The sequence below is a fragment of the Myodes glareolus genome, chromosome 6 (genome assembly GCF_982192425.1).
Source record: "Myodes glareolus chromosome 6, mMyoGla1.1, whole genome shotgun sequence".
Lineage (NCBI taxonomy): Eukaryota > Metazoa > Chordata > Mammalia > Rodentia > Cricetidae > Myodes > Myodes glareolus.
The window spans coordinates 79356505-79381964 of record NC_142031.1 but is presented as its reverse complement, the minus strand read 5'-3'; the positions used below and the strand labels follow the sequence as shown (position 1 = coordinate 79381964).

The window sequence follows — 25460 nt, the reverse complement described above, 5'->3', positions numbered from 1 at the left end:
CCATACCATTTTGAAATGCCAGCTTTCTGGGCCGTGCTACCAGCCCAACCTCTGGCTCTTTCAGGAGGACAAACATTTAAGTGGGTTTTGTGAACAGAGTGCTACAGCTTGCTTAATGGTAACATAGACTGTCTGTGTGCCTAAAAATGGGGCTGTGAGCATGGCTTTCAGAGGTAGCAAACAGCTCCACCATGCTGGACTGGACAGGGCAAGCAGGCAGTGCTGTATTTCCCCTAGAAAGGCCACAGCTTTAGTTTTTAAGAAGCAATTAACATTTTAATAAGTGCTTCTGGTCAAAAAAATAATTACAGATATGCAGTAAAGAAAAATCCAGATGGAAAAGACCTCTAAAGGGGTCACAGTGTTGGATAAATGCAAGTAGGCTTGGGAAAGAGAATAAAAAGAGTATAGATAGTTGAAAAATAAGTAAATCAATTAAAAATATATAAAACAAAGTTTTTAAAGAGACAAAAGAAGTAAGAAAGAATAAGCCATGTAAAGGTGAAATATATAGAGAGAGTCTATTATTGTGTTTTTGAATTTTTTAGACTGTGAAGGAGATAAGTAACCAATATACATACTTTAAAGGTACCTCTACTTCAGAATTTGAGCCTAAGGATATATTGCTTTGGAAAAGAAGTTCTTCTTTTCTTTTCACAGAGAATGAGAACCTGTGAATTGCTTCCAGACTAATATAGTTTGATAGACCGAGAACCCCTTAAAGGTCACTGTGAACACACTCAAAAATACTTTGCCCAATAAACAGCAAGAAGTAGTTTGGAGAAAAATTGCCCAAATTCCCTCAATGATTATTTACAAATGCTTGTTTATATTTAAAAGGAGATATGCTATAGAGACTTTTATAGTTATGGATCTTGGCTTACAAATAGGTCAATTTTATTATATATATTTCTACTCTTTATTAAGGTATTGTGATTGTGCAGCTCATTTAGAAATGTAATGTATAATTAAGAAATATAGGTCATCTATAATAGTCAAGTTTGTAGTCATGTTAGTTAGATTTTCTAGATGTACATATACTTCAGATGGATAGGCATTCTTCAAACCTTCAAAGACTACAGAATACAGCATTTAAAATGTTCAAGAGCTTAAGACGTTTCATGACAGTGAGACACATCTGCTCCTGGCAGCACCAAGCTTCTTCAAGTGGATGATGGACATCAAAGAGGCTCCTTGTGGAGTCTATTAGCCATTTGGGTAAGAAACTGCTCTTGCTTGTACTGCTTGATTAACTGGGCATGCAGAACTCACAGAGAAATGAGACTATCCTTCAGGGTTTCTGCTTCACGAAAGAGTCTACCAGACATTTCACTGGACACAGAAGAAAGTGACTGACAAACTGCCAACATAGGTAGAACGGTCTTTGAAATTTCTTGCTTCATGGAAAAGTCTGCTGGATGCTGTGGGCCCGTAGGCTGAAGATGGATGCCCTAGTGTTACAAAGAACTTAGGGTCCAGGCAGCAAGATGTCTCTGTCAAATCTAGACTTTTAGAAGTTGCTTACAATGCACTTCTTGTTTACTTAGGTAATATATCCTTCTGGAGTCTTTGATGGAGTTGAAGAATAGATATTTATAGTTATAGTTTTTGTTAGTTATGATAAAAGATAAAGTAGATATAAATATTGTAACTGTAATTCTTACTTGAAATCTGTTTTATTATATGTAATTTTACTATGTTATAGTTAAAATCTTCCTTTCCATTTAAATAGAAAAAAGGAGGTTATGTGGGATTCCCCTCTGTATGTTGTGAATATTGTTGGTGAATAAAGAAACTGCCTTGACCTGTTGATAGGACTGAACTTAGGTAGGCAGGGAGAACTAAACTGAATGCTGGGAGAAACGAGACAGAGTCAGAGAGAAGCCATGTAGCACTGCCGGAGACAGATGCCAAAACTTTAGGTGGTAAGCCACAGCAATACACAGATTTTGGAGATGGGCTAAATTAATATGTAAGAGTTAGCCAATAGAAAGCTAGAGCTAATGGGCCAAGCAGTGTTTTAAATAATACAGTTTCTGTGTGTGTGTTTTTGGGGGGGTGGTCTGAGCTTCTGGGTGGCTAGGAGATGAACAAGTGGTCTCGCAACAACAATTGAGTTGTGAAAAAGTCACAAAACTGGTGCTGCTTTAGACTTTTATGTGGTTTGCTTGTTTATGGTATTGTCATCCTTACATGCAACTTGATTAAGTAGTAATCAATCTTAGACATAGTAGAAACACTTAAGGATGTTTGTATTCTCTCCTGTCTCAGTCATACATGGTATAATTTATTAGTCCAACCTTGACACAAATCTAAGTTGGTCAACGATTTTTTAAAGGGATAATCCTTCTATAAAACAGCATGAAAGAAAACAGAGCACCTTCAGAAAACACAAAAAGCTAAAAGCTCTTAGTGATATTGCTCTTTCTCCTCTCAAAGGTCATATCACCTGTTAAACAATAATGGGCTATATATCACTATCAGAACTAGACATACAAGATGTTACATGAAAAATAAAAAACAATCTGTTAAAATAAATGCTATCCATTCCTTTTAAATTCAGTCATCTTCTAGAATTTATTACACAAATATTTATTTAAAAAATCTCAAATAAAAATTCAAATGGGGTCTATTTTCCTGGTCTTTAAATGTCTTTAGTAACTGTTCAGAATCTGAGAAAAAGAATATGGACACCAAAGATCTCACTATACATGTTAAAACCAGGGATATTGCACTTTGAGGGGGAACATCATGGAAGGAATTCTCAGGATGAAATAAAGACACAAAACAAAGGCTAGTTCCAAAATACTTTGAGAGACCAGTCAATGCCTCATTCATCAGTAGCATCTCCCTGACAAGTTCATCTTTCTTAAATATGTTGACACATTTGAAACTTTATTGGACCAAAGCTGATTACCTCTTTCCTTCCTGCTTCACTCTCAAAAACAATTGGCTCAAGATTTTCACCCAGCAAAATGCTGACTAAATGTCTCCACACAACAGTTTTTTTTAAAAAAAATATTTTGCTCATGTTTTCTTCCAATGTATGTTACTATGGGGACAAAGAGCTTTTTCTCTGTCTTCTGCATTTACCATCGCTTGTTTGTCCCACTGAAAAGTAGGCCCTTTGGATGCTGGAAGGCGAGTATGGGCAGGGGAATGAAGACTGAACACCTTCTGCTCCGGTAGGACTCACTATTCTCTTCTTGGAACAAGCCCTTCCTTTGTCTAGCTCAAATTCCAGAAAGAAACAGAAGCAGCCCTTCAGTCCTCCCTTTTTCAGGTCAAAGTCCTTTTTATATTTGGCATGCAACTTGGAAACATCAGAACTCTGCACAAAACGAAAAGTTCTATGCTTCCAAGAAATTCAGCAGTGAGCTGAGGTCTCCATCCTGTGGGCCGCCTTAGCACATTTTCGGCATCTCTTAAGACAAAGTGGTTTGAAAGCTTTGAGGTTTTCTTGGCAACAGACAGGAATAATTTGACTTCTCTGGGAATAAGATTACATTCAGCAGAAAAGATCTCCTGGGCTCAAGGTCATGGATCTTGGTTGTGTGAATATTCAGTTATTTGAGAAGCTTCTTCATGCCTTCAAAGCACTTTCAGCTACTGTGTAGCAGGTGTTGCCTGTGCAGCATCCCTGAGGACCACGCTTCCTTGCACTTCATCTTTTTCCTTCCTACTACCCATTGTGCCTCCTGAAAGTCATTATTCTCTAAGTATGTTTTCTCTCCTAGAGATTTTTAGTGGAGTACTACCAGAATCTACACACACAGACACACACACACACACACACACCTGACTGTACTTGAAAATGTAAAAGTATTTAGGCATGCTTATATATGTTAACAAAATAAGCTGTGGGAGACAAGAGAAAAGCACTCTTTGATAGAAGAAATTTCTTGCGGGCTATTTGTGAGGAATTGGTGCTAAAGGCTTTGCAAGTTTTCATAATGTAAAAGAAATACAGGCAAACAAAAATGCCAAAGGAACTAAGTAGTAGACGAGCTTAACTTGTCAAAACCTGAGATGCTTCTTAAGAACTTTAAAGCAGACATAACATCTGAAGAACAAAAGATCTGAAATTTGGAAATCTCAGGAAAAAAAAACACAAAACAAAACAAAAACACCAGAGTTGGTTGTAAAATTGAGTGAAGTTCTGCTGTTAAAAATAAGAAAGCAAAAAGTCAAGCAAAAGGAAACATCTCCAGACAGAAGAAGAAAAAAATTTAAGAGGTGGAGGATAGGGAAGAGTGCTGAGAAATGCTTGCCTCTGAAAATTAGTGGCTGACGGTCACAAGAACTCACAGCATCTCAAGCCAGTAAAAAATCCTCCATAAAAGGGAGAGTGGGACTCTGGAGGTGCTATTTCTGTCTGAGAAGTTGTGGATAGTCAATGGTTGGTGGAAGAGGGCCACTTCTCCTTATTGTTAGTTTACTGGTAGGCCATCTATACCTCAGGGGATGATTCCACATCCATGTAACCACAGGCAACACTAAAAAAAAAAAAAAAAAAAAGAGAGAGAGAGAGAGAAAATGAGGGAGAGAGAGAAGGCGAAGAAGAGAAAAAGAGAGAGAATATGCAGTTAGGAGGAAGATGTGCCTAGGAGGCTAGGGCAAAGTTAGAAGTGATTACAGGGTTGTGTGAATATGATTAAGATACAATGTATATATGTTTATATACATTATATGTTTGAATTTTCAAAGAATTGACCATCAATCAGTTTATGAAATTTAGCTCAGACTAAAATACAGGATGAAGACAAGTAAGTGAAAATTTGTTTCAGGCAAGAATGTAAAAGGTTGTAAAAAAAAAAAAGACAAGGTATCACTGCTAAAAAGACTCAAGAAAGGTTCATCTGAGAGGCTGTGATGAGTTACGTACAGAAATTTAGTGTCAGTCCTACTTTATGTTTTGTTGTTGTTGTTGTTGTTGTGAGATTATAGCTTTGAGCAGTAAGTCTTTTCAAACACAAGGACACTGACTCTAACACTAAAATTATGGAAAGGTAAAAGGAAGAAATCATAATTCACATTTCTTTAGAAAGTATAATGGTGAGAGAACTATAAGACATTTTATTCTTACTGTCCATCAAATAGACCAACATTTGATTAGTTGCATTATGGGAAGGGACATGAAAACTTGCGGGGGGGGGGGAGTATATAACCTGATCTATCAATCATAATAGAGAACCTTCCAAACTGCACCCCTTGGTAATCAGTCCCTCCTTTCCTTAGACCCCATAAAAGAGACATGCATGTTGTTGCCTTCACCCCTTAAGTATTTCACTTATAAGCCTTCAGTCAGTCTTGATCAGCACTATCCCTTTGTTTCAAATCTTACTTCCCTTGCAAACATACGTGAGACCTGATTTTCAGTTCTTTGGATACGAGGCCAAGAACCTGAAAACAAACTGCCGAGGACCATCTGTTACATCATCCCATCAGTTACTGAGCAGTTGCAATTAGGAGTAAGTTGACTGCACACTAATCCTCAATTTCTCTAATCAAAACCTGGGGACACAACATTGTTTCCAAAGAGGTCAAGGAGTTCATTCTTATAAAACCAGTAGGACAAATGTCATCCAATTCTCCTGTTAATAGCTTCTTTTTGGTTTTTGTTTGTTTGTTTCTGTACTAGGTGAATCAGAATTTTGCTCTCTGATTATCTGCTTCCATTTCTTGATTTAAAGCCGCCTCCCATACCCTACATTATGAAGACCCTTTCTTGTCCTGTTGTATTCATATAAGGTTACTTATCTATATGGATGGTATAAGGAAGAAACCTACTTTTGTGGGTTAACACATATACACAAAAATATTTATTGATTCATTGATTGATTGATTTTGAAGTTAAAACATGTCAAGGTCAGACATGTTCAAGAGCTGCAGGTATAAAGTGGCATCTGGTCCCCTTGGCAAGGAAAAGAGGAAAATGTCAGATGATGGGGGACAGTAAGGAAGGCTACATATGTCATAGTACTGTATTTGGTTAAAAGATCATAATTTTTATTTTGTTTCGTTTTTCTGAGATGGGGCATATGTGTCTAAATTGACCTTAAACTCCCCAAATCACCTAGAACTTCTGGTTCTTGGGCTTCTCTTCTAGCTCCCCAGGGCTGGGCTACACAATGGACTGTCACACCAAGTGGGTTTATGTGGTACTAGGGATCCAACACATGGCTTCCTGTGGACTGCCTAGACACTCTATCAACTAAACAAAGCATTAGCCCCTACAAAAGTTTTTAATGATGCAAAACATCTACTTAAATATCAAACACTATATTCCTTACAAATGTTTTGACGTCTTTATGTAATGTATCTATGGATCCACTTTTATAATTACTGTCTAAACAAATGACATTTACTGTAAATTTTTAATGTCAGGCATTTCCCCAAAAAGGAAAAAAAAAGTGGAAGCTTATAGCCAGAGGTCAGGATTAAACACAAAACATCTTTAATGGTTTGTTTTTTGTTTTTTGATTGTTTTGTTTTTGTGGTTTGTATTGAAATAGGGACTCTTCAAGCTGGCTTTGGAGAAACTCCTAGTCTTCCTCCATCAGTGTGTGTAGCTCATGAATCTTTGCTCTCAGGCTCAGAGCCACTAGAGTCGTGGATATAAATTATTTTCCAAGAGGTTCACAGTAGTCTTAAAATTGAAAACAAAATGTAGGTAATTAAAATATTTAACTGTGGATATATGTTTAGAGAAATACGGAAGTAGGATACAGTACCCCCAACGAGGGCTTGAACTCAGAATTTCGTGCTTACTTGATCATTGTTCTATATTCTAAGCTATAGGATAAAATATTTCGTACCAACTAAAAATAATGTGTTGATGTTATAATAAGGAGGAAAGAAAAATACTTTTAAAATAAAGTTAAGCAAAATAGAAATGCAAGATTCATTAATTATCTTATTATTACAATAATGAATGCATTATATGTACAATTTGTATAATGCATATATGCATACACATAAATATGAAGATATAAACACATTTTTTTCAGGAAGAGGCCACAGTGTCATAATTTCTATGCTATATCCATTTATTTTCCATAAGTCTTTCTGTGCCTTGTAAACTTTTCTCAAGGATCAGCTTTGCAGTTTTTGTAACCAGGAAAAAGCTAATAAAATTAAATGATGAATTCACACTGATTTTGACATATACATGGACTATTACAGAAGTAGCCACAGCCAAAACGATGTCAAATTACAGTGTTTTCTACAAAGACACAGTTTCCAACAATGACATAATGCAAAACCTCCCACTGAGACCCTCTTCTCTGTCACACAACACTGTGTGTTTTTAGCAGTGTTTAGCAGTCGGAAATGCTGAGAGACTGGCTATAGAGGACATTATTAGTAGATGTTATTCTCCCTCACACTCTTGTCAGAAACATATCTATTTCGGAGTTCTTTTTTTACCCAGGTTGACAAAATTCATATCAGAGTATCTAAAGCATGCATTTGCAAGCATCTCCCAAATAGTATTTCATTTAGCTTATCACATTGATAAAGTCTATAGATCATGGGCTTGTCCTCTGCAACCCCTCTTATTGGGGTATGTGGGAAGCAAGTCGACAGAATCTTAGAAGACAGCACCTAAGCCATTACTTCTAAAACTGGCCTGGAATATAAGAAAAATGATTTTTAATTTTTTTCTGCAATTTAACTATTCTGTCTATACCAAATAGGTAGGTAAACAAAGTCCAGAAAAAACTCCAAATACCTTTGAGTTTAGTAAATGCACTCTCTACCCCACCTATGACCTTGGCCATAATGGACCAACTCCATTTCCCTTACAATAACTACAACTGTCACTTTAGTAAGACTAACCCTATATTTGGTTACACCCTCCCCAAGGCCACTTCCTCTATACAAATATATATTCAAATGAAGCCTTAGAACCAATGATCTTCGAGCTTTTCTTGTTGTTGCATGTGGAGGGCCATGCTTCTCCATTCCACTATCTGTTGAAATGGTTTTTTCTGCTTGCCCAGATGTAAGTGCAGTTACATCTAATATCCATCCCTACTTCCTACTTTTCCTCTACCAGCCTGATTCTAATATGCAGCTGAAACTATCAAATCTACGATTCTATGAACTGTCTGTGTTAGCTAGGGACACTAGCCATCTTGTAGGGAACATCACATACGTCAAGAAGTTGAAACTCAGAAGTGAGCACAGTGCATCACTTCTGGGCTTTACAAGGACAGTCCTTGAAGGATGTTGCCTTGGAAACAGTTCCAGGCTGGACTACAGCTTTCTCATCTTCTCCAACGTTTTCAGAAATCTATGGAGATGTTAAACCTGATTCCAGGAGAGATTTAAACTTTGGTTTACAGCATTATGTTATTTCACTTCTTCACTTCACTGATTGTCTTTGCTTTTTGTTTGTTTGTTTTGTTTTTGTTTTTTCAGAGTTTTCTCAGACAGGGTTTCTCAGTGTAGCAGCCCTAGCTGTCCTGGAATTATCTCTGCAGACCAGATCCACCTGCCTCTGCCTCGCAAGTGCTGGGTCTAAAGACTGTTTTTGCTTTTCAATTGCAGTTTGAGGGTGGTGTTATATTTTTGGCCTCTTGTATGGTGACAATAAGTTATTTGAGTTACTCTGAAAGCATGTATATCACAATGCTTAATTCCTAGGATGATTACATAAACCTGGGAAGGCAGCTTCTTTAAGACAGGAAGTTGTGTGGACCCCTCTTCTTCTCTCCTAGTCCATTCCACAGATCTCCGTTGTTGGGCAGCAATTTGATTGATGGCTGTCACAAACATAACAGCACTGCCCTTGCTCCATCACTAAAATAAAGCAGCAATACTATTCTAAATCCTCATGAATAGTCACAAACGGTACACATTTTGGTGAAAAGAGAATGGACACTGGATGCGTTTCTGTTTGTTCTCCAGCTGTTTCTGTTTCTCAGTTTTACCAGTTCAAGCAAAAAATTCTCAGTACTGAAGACTTTGAAGTACAGCACAATTGTGTAATGTCTGGGTGGGCAGACAAATGACTGTTGTGAAGAAATGGGTGGAGCTCACTATTTTGAATTTAGACTATTGTGAGGTTATTTAATAAAGTGGTTCCCATACAAGGAAACAGCCTGCATTTGAACTCATACTTTGGAAAGCCAGTCCACCTTAATTCTGCTATTAGATACTTGGGAACTATAATTCCAGCTGCAAAAAGTGGAGTCTAAATGGCTCCTGACTTCATGTGACAGGAGCTATCAGTTTCTATAGAGACCGCAGCATAATTCCTGATGGATGATGCTTCTATGATTGCTTTCTCCAGTTACAGAATCTGCTCGAAAATTTAAATGCCGAATAAAGATGCTACCACCCAACAAGTGTGACAGCAAACATCCCATTAAACCTGCCTGCAGCAGCCCGGTCCTTTACCACAGTCTTTAACATCAGGTTGCTTTTTATTCCAGAGGTCAACACAACAAATACTCTGTGAGTTCATTACGTGCATGAACAAACAAGCAGAAAACCAGAAGCCTTTCCACATGCCAGACTATGAAACCTAAGGTTGTCTTTGTACCTCACTGTAATTCGGGTGATAAAACACTTGCTAATACAAGCTATTAAAACAAATCAACAAACAAAACCAGTCTCTCATGGTCCATTTTAAACACCCCTTGCTGCTTTCTTAATTAACTGCTGTCTTTTATACCAAAGATGCCAGTCAAGAAGTACAAAATTATTTCAGCCCCATTTTCACTTAAAATTTTAAGGTACTAGATAGTTTCAGCTGAAAATTTATCACAAGAAATAATATATAATCCATTAGTCAACATTTGGAATTATTTTTAAGCAATAGAAAACAATACAATGCAAACACATTTCTCAATGAGTCCAGGTATCTCGTGGATTATGAGTTTTTAGTGACCATCCTGTAAATAAGAGCAAAAATATAACATGGGTTCATTGAGTAATTGGTAAAAAATTGTTGATATTCATAGCAATGACTCAAAAACATTATGAAGACAATAAATTTGGTTATGGGAAAAATAGGGAAGTTATAGTAGATTGATCATTAGGCATACTTTATTTCTAATTTTATAAAAAAAAGTGAGTGACCTATGTTGAGTGCCTATCTATGGTAATTTCTCTGACCAAGTTGGGAGATATTTTTGTGATCCCTTAAATCTTTGAGATTTTATAAAAAGGAAATAATTTCTACAATGTCTGTGAACTTGCTGACAAGCTCCTTCCCATTCATGCTTTCCCTCCCCTGGCCCCAACCCCTCATTTTCCCCTCACTCACAATGATGCGATTAGTACAGCTTGTACTAAGGCTTCAGCACTGTAACAAACAAGGACAATTTTCTGGTCCTCATTAACTCCTGCTAAAATAAGCACTGCACAACAATAGTTCAGCCAGAGTTGCCCGGGAAAAAATTAGCAATAAAAAAATAGCCCCTAACATTCTATGCATAATGGACTCTATTTAAATGAGCAGATTGTTGCAGAGTTTTAATTAGCTGTTCTGTGGCCACAGCACAGGTATTCAAATCCAAATTAATGGTAGGATTTCCTGCAGACATTGCAGCCAAGGGGAGTCCCTGGTAGAGCTAGAGGTGACACCAGTGGTTTACTATATCTGCATTTTATTTTTTTCACACCTCTTCTACAGTTGAACTAAAAGTAATTTCCATCCCTCCTTATATTAACACCTTTTGACTCTTTACTTCTTTATGTGAATTTTCTCTTTTGTGTCTTTTTTATACATCTTAAGGTTTCTAAATATCAAAAACCTCAGTTTTTTAACTATACAATTTAATGAATCTGAGCAAATTGACAGGAAAACAGACCCAATACTGCAATAACATTTCATATATCACTTCCATAAAAAATAAACCTTATGGCTAATGTGAAGGCGTTTCCAACTCCAGCGAAGAGGCCAACTTTACACTTACTTTTCTTTCTACAGAGACTCACCCTTTCTAGGCTGTTACCATTGAATCGTGTATAATGACCCATGCTTAAGCAAGTGTTCCTTGCTCATCCACGCTGCAGCCTATAACAAGTGGGCCACCATATGGTGATTTGAGTAAGAATGGCCATCAATAGGCTCATATATTTGAATGTTTAGTTACCAGCGAGTGGAGCTAGTTGAAATGATTAGAAGGTTTTGGAGGTGTGATCTTTCTATAGGAAGTGTGCACTGGGGACAGGCCTTGAGGTTTCAAAAGCTCATGTTAGGACCAGTCTTTCTCTCTGCCTACATGTAGGATGGAGCTCTCAGTGACTTCTCCAGCACCATGCCTATTTGCATGCTGCCATGTTCCCTGCCCATTTGACAATACACTAACCCTCTGGAACTGTAAGCAAACCTCCAGTTAAATACTTTACTTTTTTTTAAAGGTCACTGTTGCAGATAAACTATTAAGTGTTCAAAAGATATCTAAATAGTTCACACTTAAATACTTTATTTTAGAATGAGTTGCCTTGGTCCTTCCTGATTTCTCTTTACAACAAGAGAGTCATGACTAAAGTACATACCAATGCTCAAAAGGACATACTTACTCTTTGCACGTGTATTCAATGAATTTTGAGTTATGAGTTCTTGTCTGCTGTGACTAAAACTGCTGTAATATGAACGTTTGTGTAGAAGTTGCTGTGTGGACGTGTTTACATTCTCTTAGCTACAGATTTAAGAGAAGTGCCAAGCCATATGATAAGTCTGTATTTAACCTTTTAGGAAACTGCCAAACTGTTTCCTGAAAATCAATATCACTAGCAGAGAGAGCAGTTCCCAGCAGGCCTGCCTCATCACTGACACTTGTGTGGACCATCTGTCTTTATTACCATGATTCCTGTGGTTGTGAAGTCATGGCACTGTGGTCTTAATTTGCATTATCTTTGTGATAATAATGTTGACTATTTCTAATTTACTGTTCTTTAGGTTTTTTTTTAATTTTACTATTCTTTGAAAGCTTGATGTCCCATTTTCCCTTAAACCCACCTTCTCTCTCTCTCTTCCTCCCTCTCTCTCTCTCTCACTCTCTCTCTCTGTCACCCTCTCTTTCTCTGTATGTGTGTGTATCCACATGTGGAGGCCAGAGTTCAATGCCATATGCCTTTCTCAATTGCTCTCCATGTTATTTCTCGAAACAGAGTCTCTCTTTGAACCTGAAGATCTCCATTTCAGCTAGACTTGATGAAGAGTGATTCCCCTGGGGATTCTCCCCCTTTTGTTCTCCCTGGTGCTGAGTTTACAGCCATGTGTCAATATTCTTAGTTTTTAACAAGGTTTTGAAGGGACTGAGCTTAGGGTGTACTGACTGCACAGCAAGACCTTCACTGACGTAGCCGCCTCTCCAGCACTAAACTTACTTCTTGAACAACATGAATAATGTTCAATCCTGATCAATGCAATTGCATATGTTATAAGTAATTAAAGTATCAATATATCACAGTAATTTATATTTTAAGTCCTATGTTGGCGCATGATTAGATTCGCTTGCTTCCCTATTTTCAAAGACAATGTTAGATGTCTTTAGCAGTGGACATACCCTTCTCTTTTCGTCACATAATGGCTATCGTGGAAACTGCATGTAGGAGAGCACTATTCCATTCCCTCACTGCGTGTGGCCTTTTCTTTCTTTAATTAAAATGTTCTTCATAAAATATTCTGATCACACACAGAAACATACATACATATATACACAGAGTATAAAACCATAAAACACCAAATTGGAAACCATAATATTAACCGTATTATACAAGCAAAAGACCAGTAAAACAAAAGATGCCCAAACAAAGCCCCTTGAGACAAAGGAACTCAACAAAAACACCATTGAAAAAAACTGATTTTTCTCTGGCAGCAGATGTCACTGTGGTGAGATTCTTGATTAGGACTGGGAACCTGTGTTCACATCCCCTGCTGAGCAGTGCGCAGGTGTCATCCCAGAGAAGGTTTAAATGCTACTTAAACAAAAATTATCCACTTCATGTTTTGTAACTAAGTTAGACTTTGGGGAATGAGAGAATAAAACAAGGAACAAAAGAGCAGGAGAGGTCACGCTGATATCCACCTGGAAAAAACTTGTCAGATTATGCGAAGTAGGAAATCTTGGAAAATGGAATGTTCACCTCGCAATGCTGTGATTGGCTGGAGAGAGCATTTGATAATAGAACGATGAGTTGGGCTGAGTAGCTTCACTGTCATTTTCTTCTGAAAAGCCACGTGTTGTTTAAGCTGTAAGAGACTTATTTCCATTCCCTCCAGTTTTCTTTTCCATTTTTGTCCTCTGAGGACAACAACAATACAAAACGAACAAGGAACCGAGGAGAGTCTTTATTTACTCATTTCCCTTGCTGCAAGGCCGCTGTTTTCTGCAACCTAGATTTCTTCTAGCTTCCAAACTGGGGATAAAGGGGTATGATTTTCTACTTCAGTGATTACGGAGAAATTCTATTTAGTAAAGGCTGGACCAGTTTACCCCTGGGAGACTGCAATGCTTCTTTGTATGTAAAATATTTAAACTGTGCTGAAAGTGGTTTTCTAATTGGGAGAATCCTTTCTGGTATGACTTAGCTTAAGAGCAAAATCTTGACATATTTGTAGGAGAAGACTATTTATAAAGAGTGAATGATTATAGGGATGTATGGTGTGTGTGTCTATGTGGTGTACGGAGTGTGTGCGCCTCTGTGTATGTCCATGTGGTGAATGGTGTGTGCCCCTGTGTGTGTCTACTTGGTGTATGATATGCACCTCTGTGTGTGTGTATGTGGTGTATGGTGTGTGTGTATCTACGTGGTGTATGGTGTGTGTGCCTCTGTGTGTCTACATGGTGTATGGTGTGGGCCTCTGTGTTTGTCTACATGGTGTATGGTGTGTGTGCACCTCTGTGTGTGTCTTCGTGGTGTATGGTATGTGCCTGCCTCTATGTGTGTCTTCATGGTGTACAGTGTGTTTGTGCCTCTGTGTGTGTCTATGTTTTGTATGGTGTGTGTGTGTGTGTGTATGTTTGTGGTGTATATGCGGAATGTTGATGTGTGTGGTGGGTTTGTGTGTCTGTGTGTGATGTGTGTGTGGTGTGTTTGGTGTGCGTGACAGGGAGTGTCTCTGTGTGTGTGGTGTGTGTGTCTGCTGTGTGTCTCTGTGTGTGGTGTATATGAGGGGTGTTGGTGTGTGTGGTGGGTTTGTGTGTCTGTGTGTGATGTGTTTGGTGTGCGTGACAGGGAGTGTCTCTGTGTGTGTGGTGTGTGTGTCTGCTGTGTGTCTCTGTGTGTGATGTTTCTGTTGTGTTTGTCTCCTGGTGTGTGTGTGGTGGGGGGATATGTGAATGTGTATGTGTGTGTGGTATATGGTGTGTTTTTCTCTGTGTGTGTGGTATGTAGGGAGTGAAAGTGCACATGTGTTTGTGGTGTGTGGTAAGAGGGTGTGTCTTTCTGTGTGTGGTGTATCTGGTATGAGTGCATCTGTGTGTGGAGGGGTGTCTGTGGTGTATGGTGTATATGGTATGTGGTATGTTTGTGTGTCTGTGTGTGTCTCTCTGTGTGTGTCTCTCTGTGTGTCTTTTGTGTGTGTCTGTTTGTATGTGATATCTGTGTGGTATGGAATATGTAGGTACTATATGTGGTGTGTGTGTGTGTGTGTGTGTGTGTGTGTGTGTGTGCACGTGTACTAGTTTTAGGATGATGGGGGGATAAAGAGTAGAAGAGAATCTGCGGTGAAAACCGGGACTCCAGGGAGCTAATAGCATTAATAACCATATGTTGTTTCAATTTTGTGAGAAATTTTAATTAAATTTTGTGAGAATAAAAGGGTACTTTTTGATATTGTCCATTTATAGCAGAAAACACTTCAAAGAGACCAAGAAGAAAACGAACTGTTAGGTCACTGATACTTTGAAGCTAGACTGATACTTAGATGTTAAGAAAGTAAACTGAAATCACTTTTTAGTATAATAAACCAAACCAAGAATTGGGAGAGTATTGATACAGGTCCAGAAAGCTAGAGCAAAATCTTTACAAATATATCAGTTCTACCACCAGAATAAAGCTAGAAGCCAAGCACTCATCACTTCTATTGCTACGCATATGACCTGGCTCACAAGCCTTTTCTACAGTTTCTGAGACTGCCTCCAGGCTGGTGTTTGGCAACCCATCTTCCCGCAAGAATCAAGGTGAACATTTTACAGACCAGTTATTTCACTTCTCTGCTTAAAACCCACCCAGGAGAAATTACATAGCACCTTAGAGTGATAGGTAATGTTATCAGATGCAGAAGACAGGCAGCTCTTTAAAATTCTGCGTTTTAAAGAACAACTAACTGTGCACTAGCCCAGCTACTCCAGACACTAGAAATACACTCTGGTCATCCCATGATGAAGACAAGGTGAGTACAGGAATATTTAGGAGAACAAGAGCTTACAAAATTCTCAACATATAAACTGCTGCGTGACACACTTTTGTCATCCCATCTCCACATGCTTTCCTGGCTTATAGAAGGAAAGTGAAATGAATTTGTCATCTAGAAAAATGCTTATTTTGAATTCAAAAGTGTGCTTAAGTATGTTTGGTAGCCTAATATGCTTGCACTGGGTCTTTCTTGTTATGTTGGTGCCACATAATCCACTGATGTTAATGACAACCGTGGCTCCCATGCTCCCACCATCCCACCCATGCTTGAGGGCTACAAAAGCTCAGGAGAGGCTTACAAAGACAAACACCTCTCACTGAGATTATTATACCCTCATAGTTGAAAAGAAATATGATTAAAGAGATATTATTCTTGAGTTTGCCATTGGCTTTTTAAAAAATGTATCCATTGTTTGGGGTATTTTAGAATGTGAAGTTGATTGCAAGGGAAATTAACAATAACAAACTAGAAAAAACCCCTAGTAGTCTATGTATATTCTCTATCTTTCTTAATCCATCCACTATGATACAGTTTATCACATAATTAAAAACTCTTCAGACAGGGAAGGGACTGGAGAGATGCCTTAGAAGTTAGAGTATCTGCTACTCTAGCAGGGGGGCCATATTCAGTTCCCAGCTCCCCAATGTGGTAGTTCACATCTGCCTAGAAGTCCAGTTTAAGGGATTCTGGTTCCCTCTTCTGGCTTCAAGAGGTTTTTGCACTTGTGGTATGTATAAACTCATGCAGGGGCACACATACACATAAATACATATAAATAAATGAATAATCTCAAAATTTCTCAAAAAAATAAAAACAAACTGCCCTGTGGTTTCCCATCTCTCTTAGGGTGAGATAAAAAAAAATCCCCACATAGGGCCTGAAGAAATGGCTGCTCACGCAGAGGACCTGGATTTGCTTTAAAGCACCCATATGGACTACAACTATCTGTGACTCAAGTTCTGGGGAATCTACCAGCCTCTTCTGATATCTGCTAAAACCAAGTGTGAATGTGGTATGTATGTATATACACAGGCAAATCCTTATACATACATAGTAGTAAATAATTCTAAAAATGTAATTTAAAAATATTTTCCACATAGCTGATAATCCAATACATTTTACCTGGTGCTTATATCTGAGAGATCACCTTCAACCCATCCAAAAATCTCTATGTGACTCCAGACACTGGCATCCTGTGAGGAAACCAGGCAGCTTCCAGCTTCACATACTTTCCTCTGCCTGGTATATTCTCAGGAAAGCACTGGAGAAAGAAACGGCTGATGCCTGGTGACCAAGAAGGTTGGAGTGAGTATTGTGTAACCACCTGGTGATCATTTTGCTATTCTATGGAGCCAACCATCCTGAATCCCTCCAAATCCTTGGCATTGTCTAGGCCCATAGGAAACCCGTTCTTAGGAAAGAACCTCATGTACTTTGCATCCTACATCGATAGAATCTAGCCTTACGTTTCTTACAAATCCTTCTGTCTTAGGCCCTGAGTTCTGTTTATCAGCCAATGGAACTCATTAATTTTGTAAAGGACACATGTGCTTTGCTTCTGTGCTAGGGAGTTTCTATGCAGCTTTGCCGAAAGCTTTGTTGTGATAGTTGTCACAAGGAAAACCCTTTTTATTTGAGCTTAAATGTGTAAGCAAAATAAATCCTGAAGTTAGACTCTGGAAATTTCGCCCAGGGTCCTTCAAGGTGGTGCTGCCTTTGCCTCAAGTTTCATTCTTCACCTGTTGTCTTACTATAGGACATGAGGTTATGAGGTGGGAGGGCCCTGACATCTGCCCTCAGAGATTTGAACAGCACGGAATATCTTTTTAACTCTTTTATTGAAATTCTTATCTTACTTTAAGTCATAAGGATAATCTACTGACCCTTTCAACAGCTCCAAGCTATTATTATCATCAATTGAGAGAGGAAACAGGGCTTGTTGCAACTGTAAGTGGCAGAACCAAGGCTAGTAAACCATGTTATTAGGTTTCTTTTTCTACACAGCTACCGTGAACCACAGTCTGCTCTCCAGTGACTGCTGATTAGCAAATAGGCAGGAATCTCTCTCCTCCCTAGAGAGGTTTGTTCTCCCCTGTGTGCTTAGTTTCTGAACCAAGGACACAAAAACAACTACTTCACTGATCCTTTTTCAACAACGCTTAGCCTTCCTTTTCTTTGTATCGTTTGTGTGCTTTTATTCATGTGTAGGTGCTTGGGAGCATGAATGGTGTTTTTACTTAATTTTATCCTAAAGTAAAGCCTACATTCATGTGGTTTATCTGCCCCAGGGCCCAGAAAGCATTCATACTTTTTTCATTTGATTGACTACACTAACCTATCCAGAGCAATGGGATGGGAAAGGAATCTGGTTATGTACTAAGATTTAATTTCATTTTATTTTGAATTCCTCTTTGCAGTGATCATTTTGTCACCATAACGTAATGGCTACACGTTCCTTACTACTCCTTTCTGTAGTCTATTAAAATCCTCACCTTCTACTAATGTGGTAACTTCAGCAACGTTGCTATTTCTTCCTCTTTGACATCCTCCACTGGGATTTTTCCAGATTCTAGGTCTAAAGGCAACAACACCTCCTCTTTGTTCTCAGTTCTAAAGGTACTTTCTTCACTCCTATATGTCTACATGCTATTAATTTACCTTTGTTATTTTGAGATATAGTCTAACCATGTAGTTCCAGCTGGCCCAGAATGCATTATATGGACCAAGTTGCCATCAAACTTACAGAGACGCACTTGCCTCTGGGATGCTTGGATTAAAGATAAGATCCACCTTGCTTCTCACTTTCATTTATTGAGGTTTACTCCTCCTATTTTTAAGCTCCAAACAAGCTTCCAGAAGACAGGCTGTACTATGTCAAACTTTTGCAGATATATCTCAAGAGATGTTTCTAAAAATAATAGTTTACAAGGTAGAAAGACACATTTTTAAATGAATCATGGCTCAATAAATACAGTTTGGGGATAAGGATGTAGCTCAGTGATAACGAGAATCTTTTCTCTTTCTCAGTTTTCCATGTCATCACCCAACCCCCACTTCTCTATCCTCACCACCACCACCCTGAGATTGGGTTTCTCTGTGGAGCTTTGGAGCCCGTCCTGGAATTCGGTCTGTAGACCAGGTTGGCCTCAAACTCACGGAGATCTGCCTGCTTCTGCCTCCCGAGTGCTGGGATTAAAGGCCTGCACTGCCACCACCTGGCTGCCATCCCCCTCTTATATCCCAAATAAAAAAAGATGGCACTGAACTATGACTGGCGGGTTCCACCAAGTGTTCTTGGTTCTGAATGCATTTACAGCACATTGTGTCAAGGTCTAATTGTATTTTGAATGCATAAGGAATTGTTCTATAGCTAATGTGTACTTTTGGCTGTAATAGACTATTTTATAGCTGTTTATAATTGCCATTATTAAGGCTTCATTATGTTCAATATGGATAGAGTCTCCAGCATAGAAAGCATTCTCATTTGACGGACCCTTTCATTTGGATGTATACAATAATAAATGCCCTTCAAGTAAAAAGTGAAATATTTGTATACAATAAGTTTAAACACATCACTTTGGGAAAAATACGTAGCAACTGAAAAACACTCTTAGAGAAAGCATGATATATGCAACTTGTCCTCTTTAGAAACCATCTTGTGGTATCAGTTAGTAAATATTTTGCAATTTTAAAAAGATTGCAAACCTTCAAACTTGAAGACCAATTATAACCCAATAAATACAAAATATATTTTGAGGCACATATTAATTGATGTTTTCTAAAGAAAGATCAGTTGTTTATTCTTTAATTAATATGGGTTCAGACTTTCCCCCTTGTCATCAGGAATCTGTAACACAGAATCTGCAGCAGGACTTTTCAAGGTCCTGATTAACATCTCACAGTGAATTAGAACTAATCATTTGCACTTCGTTTGGATCTGATTTCAGCCTAAATTAAGTTTCTATTTTAATATGATTAGAGGTTTTGAAGACAATGGAATCTAAGAAGTATACTTTTGCCTTATATCAAAGTGTGCGATTATTCTAATTGTCTTTTGAGGCCCAGGCGTTTCCTTTGCTTGGTTCAGGACTTCATCCCAGAACTGAGAACAATGCCTGGTAACCAGGGCACTCAGCTAGTGTACAAGTGAATGCACTTCCTGTCCACTCTTCTGTGCCTTCCCGGGAGGAGGACGGTCATAAGAGATTCTAATACTAGTAATAAAATGCCTTTTACAACACACATGTTTTGGCACAAGTATTTCTATTTCCATAAGAGAATAGAAATGCCCAGATATTAAGGTGTTTATTCAAAATCTAATATATCTATTTATAAGGATCCAAGTTTGTCTATCTACAGATCCTGGCCTCTTAACATCCAGTAATTCTTCATCACCATACTGTGAAGGAATATGGAGAACAACTGAAATAAAATGGCTTAAAGCACAGGCATGCAGACATGTTGTGCAACACCCCCCCACACACACAAGAAACAACACAGACATACAGACATGTTGTGCAAGCCTTCCCACACACACACAAGAAGGAAACACAGGCATACAGACTCATTGTGCAACCCCTCACATACACACAAGAAACAAACACAGGCCTGCAGATATGTTGTGCAACCCAGACACACACACGCAAGAAACAAATACAGACATACAGACATGTTGTGCAACCCCCCACCTCCCCACATACACAAGAAGGAAACACAGGCATACAAACACACTGTGCAACCCTACATAAACACACACATGAGAAAAAGCACAGGCATACAGACACATTGTGCAACCCACCCACCCCCACACACACACGAAAAACAAGCACAGGCATACAGGCATGTTGTGCAACCCAGACAGACAGATGGACAGACAGACAGACAGACAGACACAGACACACACACATGAGAAACAAACACAGGTATACAAACATTTTGTGCAACCCAGACAAACAGACAGACAGACACACACACACACACACACACACACACACACACACACACGAGAAACAAATAAGTAAAAAGCATTTCCAGCAAACCCATAACTAATCTGGGATCTAAGGAGGGTGGTGGTTTCATGTTGGGAAAGAGAACAGACTCTGTGTAAAGGACATGTATATGATGTAGCTGGGACAGGCAAGAGGCTTAGTTACAGGAGGAAGACCTCTTAGTGCCAGTCGGAACACTTTAGGTTGCTCTCTCGGCAGCAGCATGTTACATAAATCTAGATGTTTGCATTTTCTATAAATTTCATGTTATGTCTAAGGTTCCAGTAACATATGATCACATATTTAGTATTAGAAGTCATTCAGTTAACTTTTATATCAACAAATCCAACCCCTTGATGAAAAGGAGGTTCAGCAAAAGTTTCTGACAGTCCTAAAACTGGTACTCACAATGTTGCCCAGACTAGCCTCAAACTTCCAGAATCACCCAGCCCTGACAAGCAGAATATAAGTATAGTTTTATGTGCCATGTCAGGCTAGCTGTAGTATTTTAGCCTGCATATAAATACTCAATAAATACTAAGTGTTACATGGATGCTCAAACACAAACAAACAAATAACAAAAACAAAACAAAACCTCAGTACGTGAAAATTTTTCATTTCCCAAAAAAATACATAAATAGCGCATTGTACTATCACCTTGTCCAAGTACATTTACCAATAGCTCCCACTTTTCCTTCCTTGTGCCTTTAAGGTCCCTTGTAGTTATCCTTTGGCTACTTGGACACATAGCCACCGAGGCTGGTTTGGTCTTCTATTTTCTTCATTAAGAAAATTCTATGGTTTATTTAAATGAGTGACAGTGCAAGTATGCTGTTATAAAATTCTGAGATTTGTAGAGCAGAATGTTTCCCTTCATTGAAAAATAATTTTTTTTCAAAGAGCACACACTTTCTCTTAAGTAGCCATGTAAAGTGTATTCAAGGTACTCTCCTATTAATTAGTAGCAGAACACATGACAATCAAGCACTGACTGCAGTGGTCCTATCTCCCTGGGTAGGGCTGTGGTTACATCCTTGAAGAACTTCCTGGAGACTTCTTCACCTTGTAGAGATTGGAATGGGAATTGTTCAGTTCAGTGTGTTCATTCATTTCTGCAATTCCTCCTAACTCTTATTTGTATTATTCCTTAAAGCATTCGCTCCCTACAGACTCACTATCAGTACTGAGATAGCAATGTATATAATGTATATTTTTCAAGAGTTTGGGGGTATCAGTAGAAAGCCTATTTCAACTCCTTCGAACAGACACCTGAAATGCTACAGATTAAATAAAGTCCTCACCATCTCTTGCATAACATAAAAAAGAATACCATCTGCAATAAAAATCTGTTAATTCTATATTGCTGCCAGTATTTTGAACATCTACACCTGTCCTGCTAAATTCAGGGTGAGATCTTTGCATATCACTTAGTGTTCTCCTACACGGTGTGTTCTGAGGTATGAATGATTAAAATATCAAGGCAGTGAAGCATTGTACAAAGACAATTCCCTCCTCCCCCATAAAAAAAATGTGTCTATAACTTCTTTGAATAATATCTTTAGAAGGTTGGAGAGTATTGAATAGTGAATGACAAGTATTTGGTTTCTGAAAAAAGGTGGCTCTCCTGAGAAATCTAAACCCATGGACGCTTGGATCTTCTGTGGCTCCATTCCCCCCTTATATCTAGAACAATATGTGGGAAGTATTCCAATCAAGCACACGAAGATGTATGAACCCTGCTGAGAAAAGATTCTCAGGGAATATTATTCAGCACAGAGGAGGAAAAGCCTCCACTTGCTTCATAGGGTCAGGGATGCTATTATCTGTCTGAGCTTCATTGCTCTGAATAGCTCAACTCATTTTTGGTTATGATATTGGATTTTTTGGGTTTTTTTTTAGTTTAGACTCATATATCTGCCTTTTTTGTTCCTCTTTTCTATTAAAAAAACAAAACGATTTCAACAAAATAAAGACCTTGAGCCCTTCTTCAAAAAAAAAAAAAAAAAACCCTAAGACAAACCATTTAGTAGAAAATAGATGTCGCTTATCCCTTGCCTTAAGAGTGAATATTAAGAAATCAAATCTTAAGTGATTCTGTTTGATAACATTTGCATGGAGGGATATGTAGAAAAATAGAAGACATTTTGCTTTGTATGGATGATTTGAAAATATTTGCTCTAAATCTGGGAAGGGAGTGGAACCAGAGGATCCTTGATTTCTTGGCACTTGACTTCACTGCCTAGACACAGGGAAGTCATTCATCTTGACTCAACTAGGAGCTGAGTCATTAGTTTAAAATACAAATCACATTCTTTTAAATTAACCCAGAAGCTGAAATAAAGCTTTAGGGTGACAGAGTAGGAAATGGAGTTAATATTCCTAAAAGAGAATGAATCTGGAAAGTATATTCCAGTCCTTATATTGATTGTATTAAAAAATAGTCTAGTGCAATCACCTTTTGTGCCTAACAATAATGATCAAAAAAAAAAAAAAAGACAAAGAGATGCTTGCCCTTTAGTAGGCAGACACATTTACATACATATGCATTGTGAAGTCAAAAGTCATGTTAACTTTTATAGCATCAGAATGTGATTAACTGAAAGGGTAGCAGGGTAGCTAACTTTGTTTTCTTTACAGACTTGGTTGCTTTGATAGAGTCTTCGTAACTTCTGCTTTCGTAGGCTTGCTACTTATGAATAGATGAATAAGAAATTAAACAATTTTTTTGACCTACAAAAGGTCACTGTTCAATTTTTATGCTAATTTCATGCAGGTGATTTAGTATATTTACTACTTTCCTACTATCTAATAAAACAGACTCTAAGATGTTTTGTGAACTAAAAGAGAAAACCCTTCCATAACTGAAGATACTCATCCACACGGCTGTTTAAGCCAGTGAGTACTGGCTCTCCTGTTGTTTTTCGGTTATACTCTCTTTCTCTTTCAATTTGTTTGACTTTTTAAACATATTTTATGTATATAAATCTTCTTTTTCTATGAATGCCTGAAAGAGGGCATCAGATCCCATTACAGGTGCTTGCATGTGTTGCATGTGGTTGCTGGAAAATGAACTCAGGATCCCTGTAAGAGCAGTCAGTGCTCTTAACCACTGAGTCAGCTTTCCAGTCCTTTGTTTAGCGTTTTAAAATTTTATTTATTTGTTTATTTATTTATTTACTTACTTCTTTATTTTTGTGAATGTCCCCGTGTAGCTGCCTGGAACTCATTTTTTAGTCCAGGCTGGCTTTGAATAATTGGAGCTTATCTTTCTTTGTCTCTTCAGCACTGGAATCTGAGTCATAAAGCACCAGATCCAGCGAGCATCTTATCCTTGATTCCAAATCTTGAAACTGATGACTCAGAATTGACTTATTCTCTACAAATATATCCTAGTCTCAATGAGATATTAATGGTTTTTTCTTAGAAGAAAAAAATCTGTGAGCAGATAAACTTAAATGAAATAACTGATCTACTAGCATTCCATTAACAAAGACAGGCTAAAATGAATTAATGAAAAAAATGTTCAACACTAAAAATCAAAAGTACAGAAATATTTTATTTTCCCAACCAATTAATAACAAATCTTTCAGCTCAATATTTGTTAGAGTAACAATATATAACAGCCATTCGCAGGGGCACAGCTTGGTATGACTCTGGAGGACTGCTCAAAGACATGCTTCTGTTTAACACCGAAGAATTCACCCAATTGAAACTACATGTTTACTGCAACACTTTATTTGAAAGTCTGGGCTTGTGCATAGCATGAACATTGCAGGAAAGATACAGACCCGATTCCTATTTGTTCTTTCCATATTAAACTGTATGTCTCCCAAGTCTTATAAAGGAGCTTCTGTATTTGAGATAGACAGTCCAGAAAAGTGCACATATTTAAAAGAATCAGTATGCTTAGCTTTGGTGTCTTTATAAACTTATGAAACTATCAACCCAATGAAGACAATAAACACATCCACTACATGTTTGCTATGTCTTGTTATACCTTCTACCCTCCCAATCCTTGTTCCTGGCAGCAGACAACCAATGACCAGTTCTTTGTCAGAATGGTTTAGTTTGTATTTTCTGGAATATTATTTGATAGTACTCAGATTAATAGTTTTGTGTTTGATCCATATTACCACATATCAATAGTGCCAATAGTGACTCCTTCCTACTTATTACTCAGCAGTATCTCTTGTGTGACCACATACACATCTGTCCATCCTGCTACTCATGCATGTTTGAATTGTTTCCAGGTTTTATCACTTATAACAACCCTTATAATTGGTGTTGTGTAACAAAAAGTTACTCCAGCAGAATCTGAGTTAGACAAGGTAGAGTTTATATATTAATTCCAAATTACAAAGCATAAAACTATATATTTGGGCATGAGCAAAGAGCATTTATCAAATTTTATAGCTACTGTGCTTGCAAAATCTATCAGTGACTTGGGCAGGATATTTACAAAAGAAGACAAGAAAGAAACGACCTGGTTTTACCTTTAAATAACTAAAGAAAATCCTTTTTGTTGTATGATTTACTTTAATACAATTTGTTTTATTATGTTACCTTCCTCCATTATTCAAAAGCAGTTAGGGTGTTTCAAACATTTATGAGTATATGCTTTTACACAAAAAACCATTATAAATATGAAATATAAAATATCTCCCAAACAAGACAATTAAGACAAGTTCCTCAATTGTTTTGTTGTTGTTGTTTAGAGATTTAATTTGGTCAAGTAAGGTGCACTGCTCTTTTCGGCGGTCCATCTTAATTGCATGTTATAGCATGGTTTGCTATTCCAGGAACAATTTCATAATTGCTATCTTCAGAGTAGAATAACATAACAGAGGGCATCTTCTATTAACATTTAGCAAAGTGTTACACATAGCACTGGGTGATTGCGGGCTTCAAATTATTAAGAATGCTTAATACTGGTTATACATGTTCACAGAATAACAAGATCATTTTCATTTATTCCAATACTTAAAATTTTAGATTTTGTGAAATAGCCTTTCTGAATAAAGGGACTAGAAGCCATTTTGTTCCTTTGTGAGAAACAAGACAGAAAATTATCTAAATGGATTGACTGAAAT

General features: G+C 37.8%; 1 protein-coding gene and 1 long non-coding RNA gene across 31 annotated transcripts in view; one reads left to right on the top strand and one right to left on the bottom strand.

Annotated features, from left to right (window-relative positions):
• Nrxn1 (neurexin 1) overlaps positions 1-25460 on the bottom strand; it is a 1058343-nt gene that overhangs the window by 689366 nt on the left and 343517 nt on the right. The gene's annotated exons all lie outside the window — the stretch shown is intronic.
• Positions 1-25460, top strand: part of LOC125388185 (uncharacterized) — a 45902-nt gene that overhangs the window by 18694 nt on the left and 1748 nt on the right. Inside the window, exon 2 of the long non-coding RNA XR_007228148.3 lies at positions 16229-16394. This is a non-coding gene — a long non-coding RNA (uncharacterized LOC125388185). The remainder of the gene's footprint in view (positions 1-16228; positions 16395-25460) is intronic.